The following is a 13,180-nucleotide window of genomic DNA, read 5'->3' as shown; positions in this document are numbered from 1 at the left end:
GAGCGTGACCCGAGCTGAAGTCGGACGCTTAACCGACTGAGCCACCCAGGTACCCCACAAGTATTTTTTAAAAAACAAGAAATCTCCAAAAAAAATGAAAACCCCTAAATTTCAAGATTAAAATGTTTAAATCTTTTTTTTTTTTTAATGTTTATTTATCATTGAAAGACAGAGAGAGTCAGAGCGTGAGCAGGGGAGGGGCAGAGGGAGAGGGAGACAAAGAATCCGAAGCAGGTTCAAGGCTCTGAGCTGTCAGCACAGAGCCCGACGCGGGGCTCGAACTCACCAACCGCGAGCTCATGACCTGAGCCGAGGTTGGACGCTTCACCAAGTGAGCCACCCAGGCGCCCCTAAAATTTTTAAATCTTTTAATGTTACAATCGGTCATTGCAAACAATTATGACTAGGAACTGCATGAGCACATCAGTGGTCCGTGACTGCAGTAACAGCTACTATGCTACCTGCTCCACCCTGGTTTAAGTGTTTTTCAAGGAATAATGCAAGGGGCTATTCGTATCCTGTTTTACAGATGAAGAAACTGAGGAGTAAAAAGCCAAACAATTTCTTTGGTTTATGTTCACGCAGCCAAAAATGCAGACTTGGAATTCAAATCCAGGCAGTCAGGCTCCAGAACTTGCAAAAAATACATATACATTATATATATTATTGTCTATATATATATAGTTTATATATATATACACATATGTTTATTTTTGAGAGAGAGAGCACGAGCAAGGGAGGGGCAGAGAGGGAGACACAGAATCGGAAGCAGGGTCCAGGCTCCACACTGACAGCACAGAGCCCCACAGAGTGGGGCTCAAACTCACGAACCGTGAGATCATGACCTGAGCCAAGTCGGATGCTTAACCGACTAAGCCACTCAGGAGCCCCCAGAACCTGCAATTTTAAAGTCTGACCCAAGACACTTTATTTGTTTTTATTTATAATTTTTTTTAATTTCCTTAACTAATCTCTAAGACCAACGTGGGGCTCGAACTCACGACCCCAAGGTCAAGAGTCACATGCTCTACTGAGCCAGCCAGGTACCCCGCTTAATTTAAAAAACCACCCCAAATTGGTAGATTGGAAATAAATTCTGTGATGCAGCCCACTGACAAAACACTGTTTGGAACTGTTTTCTCATCGCAAACTTGGTGAGTGCCTCCTGTAGACCAGAACCAGAGCAGATCACGGTGACCAAGGCAGATGTGGCTCCCGTCTTCACGAAGCACGCCTCTGGAGGAAGGCAAAGTACTTTCCTAATGTGGTATTTCACTGTTACGGGGCTCAGTGAAGCAGGCTCAAGGGGACTGTTGATATCAAGTTTGGGGTTAGTCTTTTATCAACACAGTATTCTGGTAGTTCCTCTGCATAAATCTGTTAAGAGTAATTTTTTCTATAGTTTAAAAACACAACACAAGAAACAACAGGTGTCGGTGAGGATGCAGAGAAACGGGGACCCTCTTGCACTGTTGGTGGAAGGCAACGCGGGGCAGCCGCTCTGGAGCACGGTCTGGGGTGGCTCAAAAAAGTTAAAAAGAGAACTTCCCCATGATCCAGCACGGCACTGCTAGGTTTTTACACAACGGATACGAAAACGCTAGTTCAAGGGAATACGTGCTCCTCCAGGTTTACAGCAGCACTGTCAACAGTTGGCAAATTATGCAAACGGCCCCAATGTCCATCGGCTGATGAATCGATAAAGGAGATGTGGTTCACACGCACACCAACACACAGGGATAGCATTCAGCCACAAAAAAGAAAGAACGCTTGCCATTTGCAAGGACACGGATGGGGCTAGTAATTAGCGTGCGAAAGCAAAATAAGCCAGAGAAGAGCAATTACCGTATGATTTCACTCACGGGCGGAATTTAAAAAGCAAAAGCAGGGGCGCCTGGGTGGCTCAGTTGGTTGAACTTGAACGTCTGACTCTTGGTTTTGGCTCAGGTCGTGACCTCAGGGTCGTGGGATAAAGCCCCATGTCAGGCTCCAAGCTGAGAGTGGGGCCTGCTTGGGATTCCCACTCTCTTTTCCTCTGTCCCTCGCCCCTGTGCGCGCACGCTCTCTCTCTAAAATAAATAAATAAATGGAACAAAACAAAGGAGCAAAGGGGGAAAAGAGAGAGAGAAAGAGAGAGAGATGCAAAGCAAGAAACAGACTCTGACTACAGAGAACACACTGATGGTCGCCAGAGGGGAGGCGGGCAGGGGTCGGGGTTTAAGGAGCGCGTTTGCGGGACGACCACCGGGTGACAGACGGAGGTGCTGAATCGCTGTATCGCACACCTGATACTACACTGCGTGTTAACCATTTGGATTGAATAGAAACTTAAAAAGATGCTTTCCCTGTCTGCCACAGCGCAGACCATTTCACCCGCTCGGCAAATAGTTACTGGGCACTTACTATCTGCCCGGCGCTGTGTAGGCACCGCTGGCCGCAAACAGGGCAGGGAAAGCCTTCTCGTTCTAGAGAGAGAACTCAGACAGTAAAAGGGTAACGTAATAAATAATCAAGGTGACTCAGCGGGTCACCAGGTCCACCTGAAGCCCTGCGATGTGGTGGTGGCTGCATCACTTTAGAAGGTGTGATCAGGGAAAAATCAAATAAAATAAGGGGGGCCCGGGTGGCTCGGTCAGTTAAGCATCTGACTCTCGATTTCGGCTCAGGTCAAGATCTCACAGTTTGGGAGTTCGAGCCCCGTATCCGGCTCTGTGCTGCTGACAGTGTGGAGCCTGCTTGGGATTCTCTCCCCCAGCCACCCCCCCCCCCCCGCCCCTCCCCACCACTTTCTCTCTCTCTCAAAATAAATAAATAAACTTAAAAAATTTTTTTTAATTTAAAAAATAAAAAAAGAAGGTGTGGTCAGGGAAGTGTGTCTGAGGGGGTGACACTGGCCTGAGCCCAGAAATGTGGGCAGAGGGTGGGGGCTGAGAGGGGAGCTCAGGCACAGGGCACAGCCCCCAGCAAGGCCCTGGTGCACCCCATGTCCCCGAAGCACACATCTTGAGACCCAAATGTGTGCTTGTAATTCAGGACTTTTACGACAACGCCTGGGACCTCTGGCCTTGCACCTCGGTCCTTCCTTTCCAAACTGAGGTTCTCCAGAAACACAAACCAAAAGTGAAGAGTTTGGCTGGGAGGGGTGGCCTCGGGGGTGGGATTAGCAGGAGCGTGAATGATGATGGAAAGACTACCTGTTGGAATGACAGTTGTGGAATGAACCCACTGGAGAAACAGGACGGCATTTCAATCAACTTTCTGGTGAAACGAATAAGCTCGTCAACGTGACGCTCTTGATATCGGGGAGGCGAGCATAGGACTTCCCTGACCCCCACTTACCTAGACCGTTCACACACACACACACACACACACACACACACACACACACACACGGCTGCTTCAGAGATGAAGTTCAAGTTTGAGAACAACTGAGTTCAGCTGTCAGAAGGATCCATGAGCCACAGATAAGAATCGGTTCCTCACCTTTTTCCAAAAGGGTAGAAATTAAAAAAAAAAAATGCTGTGCGGTACCAAGGTTGGGGTACCTCAAAAGAAAGAGAGAGAGTCTCCATTAAATAGGGTTTCCGTGAACAAAGACTTTAAGAAATGGATAACTGCACACAGGGCTGGGATTACTAAACAGCCCCTCAAACTAGGGATCCTTCGACATTGTACTAAGTGGCCAGTGAGGGCATATGAAACTACATTCTTTAGGGTTTTATAATTTAATAGTGCTTAGCAAACATCTGAAGACCCATTAAAAATCACACCGCAAAAACAAAATCACACTGTATTTGGTAAATCTGCAATTATTCAGTACTCCTCCCACTGTTCTGTGTTTCTCAATTATTAAGCAGCCTCTGTTGGCAGTGTCCACAATGACATTTTTTCTGATGCCTCTCAAGTGTGAAATGTCTCAGACTCCTAAAGTTCAAGGAGCCCTCAATATAGTTTCATTTGGGTAATTTGGTGCTACAATTTTTTCCTTAGTTTCAAACTGAAAACACAGGTCACAAATAGATTGGCCATACAAAGATGTGGATCAAGGAAACAGAGGCTCCTAAAGACAAATGGTTAACAGGTAAGGCAGAAACCAGACTGTTAATACAGAAAGTTTTAAGGGAAAATTCACATTTTCTTGCCTTCACACAGAAAGGAATTATTGTCACTGGAATAGCTAGAATAATTCTTATTTGTCTCCTGGAACACGAGTCCAACACAGAAATGAATACGTTTCACAAGAGAAGAGGTCTTTCCTTAATTAGTAAGTGAAAATCTAAAAATCAGTAGGTAATACAGGTTAAATTCAAAGCGACAGTACATGGTAACAAAGCATTAAACCTTTACCCATAAAATTATAGCTTATTATACAACCAATTGAGAAATTCCCCATATAGAATTCTATAATTGCTTCCATCCACAACTACAAACATTTCCATTATCTTCATATAGAGGTTCAAATATTCTTATAATAGTTTCAGCATTAAATTGAAGTTGTAATAGTAGCTTATCATTTGCCTTAAGGCTTTTACTCTTATTAAGTAGTAACACTAATATGGAAGCCACAGGAGTCCCAAGTGTGTGCCTGTGACAATAAGAGTCCACGTGACCAAGGTTCAATCCTCAATGAAACCCGCTGATGTGCTGAAATCAACAGCTCAGTCTTGCGTTTCTTTCTACCCAACAAAGACAGAAACAAAGACAGAAACAAAAACCCAGGATTTGCTTTATACCTACCTACCTCAAATAAAAATTCTACTTAAGGGCCACCTGCTTCTTCTTCAGTTAGGAATTTTAAGTTTGCACGTAGAATTAACTCACCTACACACGTGATCAAGGCAAGGGCTTTTTCAGGTATAGTTCAGTGCATCTTCGGAAACCCGAACCTTCAATGTAAGAGTTTAAATTTAGATGAGCTTTCAGATGCATTTAGGTTTCCACCCATGCCCGCTTGTAGAAAAAGCAATTCTGACCGTTGTTCTTTTGCATTCCACTGCTGCTTTGCGTTTGTCAAAGCTGCTTCAACAACTTGGCAACATTTAGAAGGATGCTGTCATGTTAGGCTTGCTTCTTGCCCATTTGGTTCTTCCTAAAATGATAGTGAGGCTTTGTCTTCTGACCCTGATGCTTGACACACTACTTATAAAGTGAGAGATGGATTACATAGAGACAATGGGATCCAGACAACAGCCAGAGGGGTTTACAGGACCAGATCACAGGATCACAAAACTGGCCAATGGGATTCTCCATATCAAAGGGTCCAAAAAGCAGACACATCACGCTGCTCAATGAAGGTTCAAAAGGCATCTGAGTTTGGTAAGTTCTTTGTAGATTTTGGATGCTAACCCTTTATCCGATAGGTCATTTGCAAATATCTTCTCCCATTCAGTCTGTTGCCTCTTAGTTTTGTTGATTGTTTCCTTTGCAGTGGAGGAGCTTTTTATCTTGATGAGGTCCCAGTAGGTCATTTTTGCTTTTATTTCCCTTGCTTTCAGAGATATGTCGGGCAAGAAATTGCCGCGGCTGAGGTCAAAGAGGTTGCTGCCTGTTTTCTCCTGTAGGGTTTTGATGGTTTCCTGTCTCACATTTAGGTCTTTCATCCATTTTGAGTTTATTTTTGTGTCTGGTGTGAGAAAGTGGTCTAGTTTCATTCTTCTGCATGTTGCTGTCCAGTTCTCCCAGCACCATTTGCTAAAGAGAATGTCATTTTGTCATTGGACACTCTTTCCTGCTTGTCAAAGGTTAGTTGGCCATATATTTGTGGGTCCAATTCCGGGTTCTCTATTCTATTCCATAGGTCTGTGTGTCTGTTCTTGTGCCAGAACCATACTGTCTTGATGACTACACTAGTAATGTAATGATGTAAAGTAATGATGTAGTGGAGGCTAAACTCCACACCCGAAAAACAAATAATCCAGTGGAGAAATGGGCAAAAGACATGAATAGACACTTCTCCAAAGAAGAGACCCAGATGGCCAACAGACACATGACAAGATGCCCGACATCACTCATCATCAGGCAAATACAAATCAAAACCACACGAGATACCACCTCACACTGGTCAGAGTGGCTACAATTAATTCAGGAAACAACAGATGTTGGCGACTATGTGGAGAAACAGGAACCCTCTTGCACTGTTGGTGGGAATGCAAACCGATGCGGCTGCTCTGGAAAAGTGTGGAGGTTCCTCAAAAAATTAAAAATAGAACTACCCTACAACCCAGCAATACCACTACTAGGAATTTATCCAAAGGATACAGAAGTGCTGATTCACAGGGGCATATGTACCCCAATGTTTATAGCAGCGCTTTCAACAATAGCCAAATCATGGAAAGAGCCCACATGTCCATCAACTGATGAATGGATAAAGAAGATGTGGTTTATATACACAATGGAATACTACTTGACAATGGGAAAGAATGAAATCATGCCATTTGTAGCAACGTGGATGGAACTGGAGGGTATTATGCTGAGTGAAATAAGTCAGACAGAGAAAGACAGATATCATATGCTCTCACTCATATGTGAAACTTGAGAAACTTAACAGAAGACCATGGGGGAAGGGAAGGGGAAAAAATAGTTTCAAACAGAGAGGGAGGCAAACCGTAAGAGACTCTTAAATACAGAGAATAAATAGGGTTGATGGGGGGGGGGGGGCGCGAGGGAGAGGGGAAAATGGGGGATGGGCACCTGTTGGGATGAGCACTGGGTGTTGTACGTAAGTCACGAATCACAGGAATCTACTCCCGAAACCAAGAGCACACTGTATACGCTGTGTGTTAGCTAACCTGACAATTAATTATATATATATATATATATATATATATTTTTTTTTTTTTAAAGACATTGGAGAACTTTGGGTCCCTTCCTGGTTGTTTTTTAAAGCCCTTGGCAGGAGAGTAATAAAAGGGATATCTCCTTCACGTCATGTATACATCTCCCAAGTGAGCATGGGTCCAGCAGCCAGTGATATGCGCACCATTCTTGAAGTCAGGAGCAACGAAAACAGTGCCTGCTCTCATCACTGCTATTTAATTCCACTCTGGAAGGTCTGGTTACACTTCCAGTACGATTCCACAAACATAATAATTACTATTGGAATTAAAAACCTGAGGAAGTAGAAGGAAATACCATCATTACCTGTGGATGATATGATCGTACAGCTCAGGAAAACCCCAAAGAATAGTCGCTGCGTGTACTGTAATTAGACTTAACACCTACTGAGTCAGCACTGTGCTAAGGACTCACATAGGTACGACTGTGTGATACAAGCCACGACTGACAGAGGACTTACCATGTGCCAGTACCGTTCAGTATTTTGCTACTCGTATACATACAACTGTAATAGTAAAACTTTGTATTTCCTGAGTGTTTACAATGGGCCAAATACTTTTTAATACTTTTATCGATTTTCAGAGATTTTAAATACTATTTGTGCCATGTCGCAAGATAGTATAAATTATTCATAACACATTGCTACGGATGTAGTTCTGTAATATGGTTTGTATGTAATTATAGATTAATTTATACGCTATGCTACATCATAAATTTCATCTTACTGTAGATTAAATTGTGTTATATTGTGATGTTGTTACATATTTACATAGCTCATATAACGACACATGTATAAGATGCTATATTACGTATTAAAGTATATATAACTTATCATTCTACACTACACTAGATTTATGATATAAACTCCCTAACAGGATACACAGTAAACAAAGCATGATTAGATGGTTTCAGGAGGGGGTTCCAAGGGGGAAGTCTTTTTCCCTTTAGTGGAACTCGGGAGAAGAGTTGAGCCAACTGTCACCCCAGGTCCCGGCCAGGCCCTCACTGGCCTGTGCAAGGTCACGTGTTTCGGTGATTTACTCGTGCCCCCTTGGCTGTATCTCCCTTCCCACCATCAGCAGCAATTCTAGTATGTTCGAGGCATAGCCTTTTGTGTGTTACGTGTTCTGGGAAAAATGCGTAAATTGTTTGGGGCACATTATTTTTAACTGATGTAAATGGTGTTGTGGGAGAGATCTCATTCAGCTTCTCCCCTACCCAGAACTCTTTCCAAGACCTATGCACACTGCTGTGTGTGCCCTAGTGCACAGCTTCCAACGTCTACCTGTGGCCACTGTACCCGTCAGCGTCGCTTACACGACGGCAACAAATACGCCCCAGAATGAAATGGCTGAAAGCCACAAAGATTACTTCTCATTCATACTGCCTGCCCACTACAGACCGCAGGAGGGCTTTGCTCACTGAATCGCCCAGAGACCGACGCATCAGCTCTGTCGCTGCCAGGTGCCATGCCGGAGGTAAAAGAACATAGCAAAGCAGGCACTGACTTGAGTCCCGTCCGGAGGTGACACACATCCCCTCTGCCAGTATTCCGATGGCCAGAGCGTGTCACGTGGTTCTACCTAACTGTTAACGGCGGGGAAGTTCAGTCCTACCAGGCAGCTATAGAAAGAGAGTCGAAACAGTCACGGACGGTCCCGGCGAGTGGTCCCACATGCCCTGATGCTGCCTTCACCCCCCTGCCACCCCAAACCTTGATGAACACTCCCGTACGTGTCCCCCACAGGCCCACTGGACCACCGCTTCGGATGTGCGCCCAGGAGTGGGGCTTCTGGGCAGGCAGGCACGTATTTAATTTCACTAAGAGGACCAGATCATTCTCCACAACGGCTGCTCCATCATACGCTACGGGCATTTGTACCCACATCTTGCCGATGCTTGACAATAACCAGTTTTGAAAATTTTGCCAAATAGGTGTAAAATGAGAGCTATTACTGCTCTAAATTGTAGTTCTCTGACTTCTAATGAGTTTAAGTATCTCTCTGTATGTTTATTGATTTTAGGTTTCTTCTTCTCTAAATTGCTTGTTCATATTTTTTCTATTAGGGTTTCCATATCTTTCTTATTGATTTTCAAGAGTTGCTTGTAGAGATTTTTACTGCATATCCGTTAGTATCTTTTGGATGTGGACAAATACGTATATATTCCTGTTCTGCCAGAAAGTAATTGATTATTTTAATGGACTGCATCTCATCTCCCAACTCTTTGGGGAAAAAAAACCTCAAGAATGGAAGATAGGCCAGGCTTGAATCAGGAGCCTTTCCTGGACCAATCAAAGGTGAGTGGGAAGGTGGACCTATAAAATGACAGCTTTTACTTTATTCCATTCCATTCCATTTCATTTCAGACAAAGTGAGCATGAGTGGGGGAGAGGCGCAGAGAGAGAAAATAGATTAAGCTGGCTCCATGCTCAAAAAGGAGACCAACGTGGGGCTCAATCCCATGATCCTACGATTATGACATGAGCTGAAATCAAGAGTCGGTCACTCAGCCAGTTGGATGCTCAACCAACTGAGCCACCTAGATACCCCCGACAGCTTCTATTCAAACCACAAGGCAGGAATAGAAGAAAAAACTTTCCCAGAACAAGTTGGGAGGAAGTGGGCAGAGAGGAAGGAACGGACACTCTTCTGGGCAGACAAAGCAAGAGATTAGTCTAATCTATTAGACTAATAGTCTAATATTAGTCTAACCTAATCTAAACACTAATCTCTAGCTTAGTGTTTGATGTAAAAAGTAAGGTCATATATCCAGGATGCTTCTGACTGTAAGTGACAGACACTCAGTTGAGGCTAATTTTTTTGGGGGGAAAAAAAAAGGAACGCTTTGGGGGCACCTAGGTGGCTCAGTCAGTTGAGCTTCTGACTCTTGATTTCTGCTCAGGTCATGATCTCACAGTGGGAAGACCAAGCCCCCATTAGGCTCCATGCTGAGCATGCAGCCTGGTTGGGATTCTTGCTCTCTCCCTCTGCTCACTCACACCCACTCTGGAAGGAAGGAAGGAAGGAAGGAAGGAAGGAAGGAAGGAAGGAAGGAAGGAGAAAAGAAAGAATGGAAGGAAGGAAGGAATGAACGAACGAACGAACATACTGGTTCCAGTAACTCAAAAGTCTAGTGGATAGTAGGACAGTTGGATCTAGGTGCTCAGATAATGTCATCAGATCTCCATCTTTCTTTCCGTGTCTCCCAGAAGCTCTCCCAATGTGTGTGTGGTAACTTCCAATAACCAACACACATAGCACCTTGAAGATTTAAGCCTAAAGACAGTGGTTCTTTCCTAATCGTTGTGGTAGGAGAGAAAAAATGCAATCGTAGGCAGAGATTCTGATTGGCCCAACCTGTACGACGAGCCCTTCCCTGGACCAATCACTGTGGCTGGAGAGACGGAACAGTCTGATGGATCAGACGTGGATCAAGCATGCGTGCTACATGGGCTCAGCCCACCCGACACTGCAATGACGGGTCGCCCCACAGGGACGTGAAAGAGAGAAAACACAATGGACAGGCAGGACCCAGAAATGCCAGATTTCTGCCTCATTCCTTACGTTAGTATGTATTCTATATGGACAAGGATTTAAGGGGGGGGGGGGGAGGAAGGAAACCATTCAAGAGCTGGCAAAAAATATTGGCGACTGAAAGAATTAGAGAGTTGGCAAATGCCTTTCCAACCGTGACACTACAATTCAACGTCATAAATAAAGACACAGGCACATACTAAACGTCCACAGCGCAAAAATAAGCTGAACCACCAGAATCCCTCCAAGCAAGATCAAGGGACTAATGACAGGTGGGGGCGGGGGGACTTGTAACCCCCAGGTCACACAGAGCACTGGTACCCCATTTATGCTAAAGAGTTCTTAGAGATGAATACAAGGTGGACACCCTGATGGAAGTCTGAAAAAATGACGTAAATAAACAATTCTGAAAAGATAGGACAATGGAAGTGTGACACATGTGTGAAGGACGTGCATACCAAAAATTTTAAAAGACTGAATTCCCAGTAGAAAAGTCAGCGTGCTCAGGCATGGCTGCTCGAAGTGTCAATCGGCCCAACCTTTCCAGAAGACAGGTTGGCTCTAGGTATCATTCACTGGTTCATTCAGCAACTATGACTCGAGCGTTCCATGTTACGAGACACGACTCCAAGCGCCCGAGAAGACAAGTGAACAAGCAGACACAGTCCCGGCCCACTTGGAGTCCACATTCTACAGGGAAGGTAAAGGCTAAAAACCAATTGACAAGAGGGGCGCCTGGGTGGCTCAGTCGGTTCAGCGTCCGGCTTAGGCTCAGGTCACGATCTCCCGGTTTGTGGGTTCGAGCCCCGCATGGGGCTCTGCGCTGACAGCTCGGATTCTGTGTCTTCCTCTCTCTCTGCCCTTCCCCCACTCATGCTCTGCCTCTGTCTCTCTCAAAACTAAATGAACGTCAAAAAGAAATTGTTTCTTAAAAAAAAGAGAGAGAGAGAAAAGGACGAGGCATACCTAAAGGCAAAAAAAAAAAAGAGAAAGAAAAACTTGGAAGAGACAGAGCATCAGAACCAGACACAGCAGGGATGTTGGAACTGTCAGACAGGAAATTTTAAGCAATTAAGAAAACACACAGGCATACCTCACCTCCTTTTATTGTGCTTTGTGGACACTGCTTTTTTTTTTTTTTTTAAACAAACCAAAGGTTTGTGGCAACCCTGTGTCGAGCAAGTGTATCAGTGCCATTTTCACCAACAGCATTTGCTCACTTTGTGTCTCTGTGTCACATGTTGGTAACTCTTGCAATTATTTTGAGCTCTTTCATTATTATTATGTTTGTTACGGTAATCTACGATCAGTGGTCACAACTTGCTGAAAGCTCAGATTATGGTTAGCATTTTTTAGCATGAAGTATTTTACTTATTTACATGTTTTAATGTTTATTTTTGAGAGGCGGAGACAGAGCACAAACAGGGGAGGGGCAGAGAGAGAGGGAGACACAGAATCCGAAGCAGGCTCCGGGCTCCGAGCCGTCAGCACAGAGCCCGACGCGGAGCTCGAACCCACGAACTGTGAGATCGTGACCTGAGCTGAAAATGGATGCTTAACCCACTGAGCCACCCAGGCGCCCCAGCATGACGTATTTTAAATTAAGGTATGTGCATCATTTTTGCAGAAGTGATGCTCTTCTCGCACACTTAATAGACTAGGTCATACCGTAAACGTAAGTTTTATATGCACTGGGAAACCAACACATTCATTTCACTCGCTTTACTGGTGGTCTGTTTGGAACCAGCCCCACAAGGCCTCTGACGTGTGCCTGTGCTACGGGCACTATCAGATTAAGTAGGCAGTGCACAAGAACAGATAGGCAGTGTGGCAGGGATGGAAATCCTAAGGAAGAACCAAAAGAAATGGTAGAGATTAAAAAAACACCGGAACGGGGGCGCCTGGGTGGCTCAGTCGGTTAAGCGTCCGACTTCAGCTCAGGTCACGATCTCACGGTCCGTGAGTTCGAGCCCCGCGTCGGGCTCTGGGCTAATGGCTCAGAGCCTGGAGCCTGCTTCCGGTTCTGTGTCTCCCTCTCTCTCTGCCCCTCCCCCGTTCATGCTCTGTCTCTCTCTGTCTCAAAAATAAATAAACGTTAAAAAAAAAAAAAAACACCGGAACGAAGAACGTCTCTGTTGGGCTTATGAGCTGACCGGGCACGACTGACGACAGTCTCCCAGCTGAGGATATCTCAGTAGGATCCTCAAAAACAGAAATGCAAAGAGAATTAACAGTGTAACGTGTGATGGGGATTCTAGACGCAGAAGAAAGAAACGGCAAAAATATTTGAAACAATGACGACTGAGAAGTTCCCCCAAATTAATGTCAGACAGAAAACCACACACTCAGGAAGCTCAGAGAACACTAAGCAGGATAAGTGCCAAACAAACAAAACAGAAAACTACACTTGGGCATATCATTTCAAATTCTGATTTTCAGAAAATCAAAGATGAATAGAAAAATCCTTAAAAGAGCTGGAGGTAAGCATCCACCATCTTACGTATAGAGGCCAAAGGTAAGAATTATATTTGGGGAACGTAAACTGGTGCGGCCACTCTGGAAAACAGGATGGAGGGTCCTCAAAAAACTAAAAATAGAACCACCCTACGACCCAGCAATGGCACCACTAGGCATTTATCCACGGGATACAGGGGTGCCATTTCGAGGGGACACATGCACCCCCGTGTTTACAGCAGCACGATCAACAGTAGCCAAAGTATGGAAAGAGCCCAAATGGCCATCGATGGATGAATGGAGAAAGAAGATGTGGTCTATATATACAATGGAGTATCACTCGGCCATCAAAAAGA

Source organism: Prionailurus viverrinus, chromosome A3, assembly GCF_022837055.1.
Source record: "Prionailurus viverrinus isolate Anna chromosome A3, UM_Priviv_1.0, whole genome shotgun sequence".
NCBI lineage: Eukaryota > Metazoa > Chordata > Mammalia > Carnivora > Felidae > Prionailurus > Prionailurus viverrinus.
This window is presented reverse-complemented; position numbering follows the sequence as displayed.